The 8,302-nt window shown below is 48.2% G+C and overlaps 1 long non-coding RNA gene across 1 annotated transcript; it reads left to right on the plus strand.

The window, feature by feature from the left end:
* Positions 1-5,971: 5,971 nt before the first annotated feature.
* On the plus strand, positions 5,972-8,066 carry LOC113879979. The gene is made up of 2 exons (XR_003507550.1): positions 5,972-6,396; positions 7,845-8,066. It is a non-coding gene; the product is annotated as an uncharacterized LOC113879979 (long non-coding RNA).
* The last annotated feature ends 236 nt before the right edge of the window (positions 8,067-8,302 follow it).

The raw sequence follows: 8,302 nt of genomic DNA on the forward strand, positions 1-8,302 counted from the left end.
GTGAACTGAAATGGACTGGAATGGGTGAATTTAACTCAGATGACCATTATATCTACTACTGTGGGCAGGAATCCCAAAGAAGAAATGGAGTGACCATCATGGTCAACAGAAGAGTCTGAAATGCAATACTTGGATGCAATCTCAAAAATGACAGAATGATCTCTGTTCATTTCCAAGGCAAACCATTCAATATCACAGTAATCCAAGTCTATGCCCCAACCAGTAACGCTGAAGAAGCTGAAGTTGAATGGTTCTATGAAGACCTACAAGACCTTTTAGAACTAACACCCCAAAAAGATGTCCTTTTCATTATAGGGGACTGGAATGCAGAAGTAGGAAGTCAAGAAACACCTGGAGTAACAGGCAAATTTGGCCTTGGAATACACAGTGAAGCAGGGCAAAGACTAATAGAGTTTTGCCAAGAAAATGCACTGGTCATAACAAACACCCTCTTCCAACAACACAAGAGAAGACTCTATACATGGACATCACCAGATGGTCAACACCGAAATCAGATTGATTATATTCTTTGCAGCCAAAGATGGAGAAGCTCTATACAGTCAGCAAAAACAAGACCAGGAGCTGACTGTGGCTCAGACCATGAACTCCTTATTGCCAAATTCAGACTTAAATTGAAGAAAGTAGGGAAAACCACTAGACCATTCAGGTATCACCTAAATCAAATCCCTTATGATTATACAGTGGAAGTGAGAAATAGATTTAAGGGCCTAGATCTGATAGATAGAGTGCCTGATGAACTATGGAATGAGGTTTGTGACATTGTACAGGAGACAGGGATCAAGACCATTCCCATAAAAAAGAAATGCAAAAAAGCAAAATGGCTGTCTGGGGAGGCCTTACAAATAGCTGTGAAAAGAAGAGAAGCGAAAAGCAAAGGAGAAAAGGAAAGATATAAACATCTGAATGCAGAGTTCCAAAGAATAGCAAGAAGAGATAAGAGCCTTCTTCAGCGATCAATGCAAAGAAATAGAGGAAAACAACAGAATGGGTAAGACTAAGTATTTCTTCAAGAAAATCAGAGATACCAAAGGAACATTTCATGCAAAGATGAGCTCGATAAAAGACAGAAATGGTATGGACCTAATATAAGCAGAAGATATTAAGAAAAGATGGCAAGAATACACAGAAGAACTGTACAAAAAAGATCTTCACAACCCAGATAATCACGATGGTGTGATCACTGACCTAGAGCCAGACATCCTGGAATGGGAAGTCAAGTGGGCCTTAGGAAGCATCACTATGAACAAAGCTAGTGGAGGTGATGGAATTCCAGTTGAGCTATTCCAAATCCTGAAAGATGATGCTATGAAAGTGCTGCACTCAATATGCCAGCAAATTTGGAAAACTCAGCAGTGGCCACAGGACTGGGAAAGGTCAGTTTTCATTCCAATCCCAAAGAAAGGCAATGCCAAAGAATGCTCAAACTACCGCACAATTGCACTCATCTCACATTCTAGTGAAGTAATGCTCAAAATTCTCCAAGCCAGGCTTCAGCAATATGTGAACCGTGAACTTCCTGATGTTCAAGCTGGTTTTAGAAAAGGCAGAGGAACCAAAGATCAAATTGCCAACATCCGCTGGATCATGGAAAAAGCAAGAGAGTTCCAGAAAAACATCTATTTCTGCTTTATTGACTATGCCAAAGCCTTTGACTGTGTGGATCATAATAAACTGTGGAAAATTCTGAAAGAGATGGGAATACCAGACCACCTGATCTGCCTCTTGAGAAATCTGTATGCAGGTCAGGAAGCAACAGTTAGAACTGGACATGGAACAACAGACTGGTTCCAAATAGGAAAAGGAGTTCGTCAAGGCTGTATATTGTCACCCTGTTTATTTAACTTCTATGCAGAGTACATCATGAGCAACGCTGGACTGGAAGAAACACAAACTGGAATCAAGATTGCCGGGAGAAATATCAATAACCTCAGATATGTAGATGACACCACCCTTATGGCAGAGAATGAAGAGGAACTCAAAAGCCTCTTAATGAAAGTGAAAATGGAGAGTGAAAAGTTGGCTTAAAGCTCAACATTCAGAAAACAAAGATCATGGCATCCGGTCCCACCACTTCATGGGAAATCGATGGGTAAACAGTGGAAACAGTGTCAGACTTTATTTTTCTGGGCTCCAAAATCACTACAATGGTGACTGCAGCCATGAAATTAAAAGACGCTTACTCCTTGGAAGGAAAGTTATGACCAACCTAGATAGCATATTCAAAAGCAGAGACATGACTTTGCCAACAAAGGTTCGTCTAGTCAAGGCTATGGTTTTTCCTGTGGTCATGTATGGATGTGAGAGTTGGACTGTGAAGAAGGCTGAGCGCCCAAGAATTGATGCTTTTGAACTGTGGTGTTGGAGAAGACTCTTGAGAGTCCCTTGGACTGCAAGGAGATCCAACTAGTCCATTCTGAAGGAGATCAGCCCTGGGATTTCTTTGGAAGGAATGATGCTAAAGTTGAAACTCCAGTACTTTGGCCACCTCATGCGAAGAGCTGACTCATTGGAAAAGACTCTGATCCTGGGAGGGATTGGGGGCAAGAGGAGAAGGGGACGACAGAGGATGAGATGGCTGGATGGCATCACTGACTCGATGGACGTGAGTCTGAGTGAACTCTGGGAGTTGGTGATGGACAGGGAGGCCTGGCGTGTTGCGATTCATGGGGTTGCAAAGAGTCGGACACGACTGAGCGACTGATCTGATCTGATCTATGCAGTAGCGTTGGGTCTAGAGGACACGCACGTGACCAGGAAATTACACCTAGGACATCAGGTGGGATACTCACGGTGGGAAGACTGAACTCTTGGGCCATGGAGCCTGATAACAAAGGAAGCTGAAAATCCACTGGGCTTGGGGTAGACTTTCCTTCACTCTTCGGTCTTTCCTGGAGACTTACCACGTGCCATGAATGTCCCAGGAGCTAGGAACAGTGCAGGGAGCAAACAGCCAAGTTCTTGCCTTGATGGTGTTTCCATTCTAGCCAGGAGATAAGTGGCAACAGCAGTGTCAGTGTGAGATGGTTGGCGTATGGGGCGGAGATGAGACCTGCCAGTCACTGTAGCGCGAGGCTGATGGCGGGGTGGAGTGGTGTGGGGATGGGAGGGGGTGCTCAGAGACGGTCTCGTTGGGAAAGCCACACTGGAGCCAAGACGTGGGGGTGCTCTGGAGAACCTGGAGCAGACGGGTCAGGCAGAGGCAAACATGCCCTGAACCCCATGCCACGGTGCCCAGCAAGCTTGAGGGAAAGCAAGGACAGATATTCAGAGAGGAAGCCTGGGCTGTTTCACTACAGGTGAGCTCTCTGCAGGGACTGGGCCTGGACTGGGTGGAACCCACTATCTCCAGATTTGGGACTCACATTTTGATAAGGACAAGTCAATGCCCAAGGCGTTTTCGGAGTGCCCACAAAGGTAACACAACATTGGCAAAAGGTCTGTGGGGGCAGAGCCCTAAGCAGACATGATTATCTCGTGGTTCCCTCTTAGGGCCAAAAGCCCATCTCTGCTGGGAAGATTTGCTTCCTAGAACCTTTGTGTGTGTGTGTGTGTGTGTGTGTGTTAGCTGCTCAATATTGTCCTACTCTTTGCGACCCCATGGACTATAGCATGCCAAGCTCCATAGGGATTCTCCAAGGCAAGAATACTGGAGTGGGTTTTCATTCCCTTCTCCAGGGGATCTTCCCCACGCAGGGAGTAAAGCCAGGTCTCCTGCATTGCAGGAGGATTCTTTACTATCTGAGCCACCAGGGAAGCCCTCCTAGAACCTTGTGAGTGAAAGTCACTCAGTCATGTCTGATTCTTTGCGACCCCATGGACTGTAGCCCACCAGGCTCCACTTCTCATGGGGATTCTCCAGGCAAGAACACTGGAGTGGGTTGCCATGCCCTCCTCCAGCGGATCTTCCTGACCCAGGGATTGAACCCAGGTCTTCTGTATTGCAGACAGATTCTTTACCAACTGAGCCACCAAGCAAGCCCAAGAATACTGGAGTGGGTAGTCTTTCCCTTCTCCAGGGGATCTTCCCGACCCAGAAATTGAACCGGTGTCTCCTGCATTGCAGGTAGATTCTTTACCAACTGAGCTACCAGGAAAGCCCAGAACTAGAACTAGAAGCCCAGAACTAGAACCTTAATTTGCCAAAAATGTCAATGTGCTGATCCTCAAGTTTGGGGACTTCCCTTGTGGCTCAGATGGTAAAGTGTCTGCCTACAATGTGGGTGATCTGGGTTCGATCCCTGGGTCGGGAAGATCCCCTGGAGAAGGAAATGGCAACCCACTCTAGTACTCTTGCCTGGAGAATCCCATGGATGGAGGAGCCTGGTAGGCTATAGTCAATGGGGTCGCAAAGAGTCCGACACGACTGAGCAACTTCACTACTACCACTACTAAGCTTGAAGGGCAATATAGGATTAAATTAAAGCACACACACACACACACACACCCAGTTGATCAGATCTAGCCCAGAAGGGGATTGGAGAATATGAGTGTCCTGTAGCCAGAGGCAAAGCTCTGAGAACATCTGTGAGCAGAGCCATGAGGCTGTCTGGGGGTGGTCACTCTCACAGGAGGAGTGAGCCCCCAGCCCCACCAGAACAACTTCCCAGTCTGTCTCCCCATGGAGGCCAGAAGAGCAGGGTTCTGGGTCCTCCTCTGGTGAGAAAACACAAAGTCTCAGCACTTTTGTTTTTCTTGACCCTTCCTGGGGTGGGATCAGCACTGTCAAGATGACACATGGTTCTCCAGTCTCTCTTCTCTGCTGAGATATCTTTAAAACACACTGCACCTCAGGGCAGGACCAGTGGATGCAGGCTGAGCCCCCTCTAGTCAGCACCAAGCTGTGAGGCCCTGGATGAGAAGGCAGACAGAACCGGCTCTGCTACGCGCCTGGCATTGCACCCCAACACTCAGGTGAGGCCAAGGGACATCAGTACTAAACCTCTCAGGGCTCCTGTCTTCTCACCTGTGAATCAGGGACCAGGTGTCCCCCTCATCCGACTGGGGATCCATCACAGTGTCCTTTCTCTTTTTTAAATTTCTATTTGATATCAGAGCATGGTCGATGTCAATGTTGTGTCAGTTTCAGGTGTATGGCCAAGTGATCAGTTATACATATACATGGATCCTTTTTTCAAACTCTTTTCCCATTTAGGTTATTACAGAATATAATCAAAGTGAAAGTGAAAGGCGCTCAGTCATGTCTGACTCTTTGCAACGCCATGGACTATACAGTCCATGGAATTCTCCAGGCCAGAATACTGGAGCGGGTAGCCCCTCCCTTCTCCAGGGGATCTTCCCAACCCAGGGATTGAACTCAGGTCTCCCGCATTGCAGGCAGATTCTTTACCAGCTGAGCCACAAGGGAAGCCCAAGAATACTGGAGTGGGTAGCCTATCCCTTCTCCAGTGGATCTTTCCGACCCAGGAATCTAACCGGGGTCTCCTGCATTGCAGGCAGATTCTTTACCAACTGAGCTATGAGAGAAGCCTAATGGAACACCATATACTGGCTTCTGGAACCATCCCAAAGTATTTGCCACCATAGACCCAAGTTCCGGCCTGCCGTGGCCCAGACCTGTAGTGAGGATTGAGGGAGTTGGAATCATAGAGAGGAAGGAAGGGCAGACAGGTTGGGCCAGGGGAGACCCAGGTGCCTTCTTCTTCTCCTTCCTTTTATATAAACAGTGTCACTTGCCATTAAAAGTGAAGATGACATTGATTGGAAAAACTGCCCGACAGCTCAGTGGGAAGCACTCTCAGCTCATTACGCAAATATCCAAGGCCTCACTTTTAATTACTCACTTAGTGCTGGATTAACTCCCAGTCCCTGCCAACGGCACGGCCTTCCTCCCGGGGAGGTCAGGATAAATCAAGAGGAAACCAGATGAGGCTGGACCTCTCACCCATCCCCTGACTCTGGGAGGAAAATGTTTAGCTGGGAAGGCAGGGTCACCACGCACTCCAGGGGCATTACTCAGCCGGGAAACAGCCCCGCTTCCTGTTGGCATATTTTCCTTTGGTTTTAGTCTCAAGTCTTATTCTGCGGGGGGAAGACCTCCTAGAATTCTATTTTCTTGGGGGAATGGAAAGAAAAGCAGCCTGATGAATGTGGGCTCACTTAGAAACCTCAGATCTCAGACCAATAAGGGCTTCCAGATGCCTCAGCAGAGGGCAGCATGAACTTCTGTGACGCGGACTTTGTCATTCGTTTCGTCTCCTTGCACATGTACCAGGGGCACCGACTTCATGCCAGCTCCATGCTATACATGGAGTCAGAGATGGAAAGGAGCGCCACAGCCCGAGAGACTCAGCCCAAGGAAAAGACGGACAGGAAAATGAATGAGAGCAATTGGCTTCTGTGGATGCTGAGATGGAGGTATGCATGGGTACCATGGAGCACAAAGGAGGGGCAGGAGAGGAGGCAGAAGAAGATTGGTGCAGGGGAGCTGGGTCAGAGATGACCCGGGAACAAGGACGAGGAGGAGCCATGAGAGGCAGTGGGGCAGTGGAGTATGAGAAGGTTCACGGGACTGGAAAGGGGCTGGTGTGGAGATGGCAGGCATGCGTGCTACTCCCTAGCCTCCCAGAACCTCTGAGCTCTCTTCCTGTACTTAAGAGTAACCCTCTTAAAAGTCCTAGCCTTCCCAAGGTGCATGCATGCTCAGCCACTTTGGTCAGGCCTGACTCTTCGCTACCCTTTGGATTGTAGCCCACCAGGCTCCTCTGTCCATGGGATTTTTCCAGGCAAGAATACTGGAGTGGGTTGCCATGCCCTCCTCCAGGGCATCTTCCTGACCCAGGGGATCTTCCTGACCCAGGGGTCCACCTGCATTGCAGGTGGATTCTTTACGGCTGAGCCGCCAGGAAAGCCCAGGCTTCCCAAGGCAGAACCTGGTGATGCTTCTTCCCAGCCTCCTTTGCAGCTAGGGCACAGCCATGTGACCTTGAATCCACAAATCAGACACAGCCATGGGAGACTTGATGGTACAGCATGGATACCTTGTAGGTTGGCCTTTCATACTCCATCCTGCTGAGCATGGTGAGACACAGTGCCCCACATCGTCAGCACCAGCTTCCTGTCTGTTCAGCGGCAGTGGCACAGGCTCCTCCTCGAAATGGAGCCATGGCTTCTGCTTGTGAGCCACCAAGCCTGCACTCCAGGCTTTCCTGGAGCCATGGAGGGTTTTCAGAGTCCTTTTACAACCTCCTTTTTGCTTTAAACTTACTCAAGGAGTTCTGTTACTTATAACCAAGCATTCTGATGGGGGTAACCCAGTGCCTTTCCACTGGGTACAGCAGAGACCTTAGAGTTGGAAAAGCTTCCTCAAAGCTTTGGCTGATGTGGGGGCTTCTGTGTCACCCTCACCTCCCACCCCACTGCTCTACATTGTCTTTCATACACTGTTCTTCCAAATGAAGGTTGTGTTCATAAAATAATAACAGTAGTAAGCTGCTAAGTCACTTCAGTTGAGTCCAACTCTGTGCAACCCCATAGACAGCAGCCCACCAGGCTCCCCAGTCCCTGGGATTCTCCAGGCAAGAACACTGGAGTGGGTTGCCATTTTCTTCTCCAATGCATGAAAGTGAAAAGTGAAAGTGAAGTCACTCAGTCATGTCCAACCCTCAGCGACCCCATGGACTGCAGCCTTCCAGGCTCCCCCGTCCATGGGATTTTCCAGGCAAGAGTACTGGAGTGGATTGCCTAACATTTATGGAGCACTTGCTATCCACTTGCTGTCCACTATGTGGCAGACTGTATTTTCCAAGATGGTCATAACAGATTCTTGTGTCTCACATGCTTTTCTTATAACATAACCTTGACAGCCTTCCTTCTGCACCAAGAAGTCTCTTCTCCCAACCCTTGAGATCCCAGCCCACAGCCAACATCTCCCGCAAGACAGATGAGAGAGGAAGCCTGGAGATGGTTACAGACCCAGCCACTATCTGCCTAAAACCATGTGAGAGACCCAAGTAACTACCCAGCCAAGCTCTGTAAGTCCCCAGAAATGTGAGAAACATTAATAAAATCATCATTTTAAGCTGCTAGGGTTTGGGGTGTTCTATTATTGGAACAACAGGTAACTGGAACATGCTGTTTAATCTTCACCACAGTCCTGTGGAGTAGGTATTGCTAATACCTATTATTATTACTTTTCTCCTCACTTTTATCGATGAAGTCGCTGAAGTGCAGAGAGGTTGGGCAACTCACTCAGTGACACGCAGATGACAGAGCTAAGATTCACACATGGACTGTCCAGCTTTAGAGTCAGTACAGGTTACAA

Source organism: Bos indicus x Bos taurus, chromosome 21 (genome assembly GCF_003369695.1).
Source record: "Bos indicus x Bos taurus breed Angus x Brahman F1 hybrid chromosome 21, Bos_hybrid_MaternalHap_v2.0, whole genome shotgun sequence".
In the NCBI taxonomy this organism is placed as follows: Eukaryota; Metazoa; Chordata; class Mammalia; order Artiodactyla; family Bovidae; genus Bos; species Bos indicus x Bos taurus.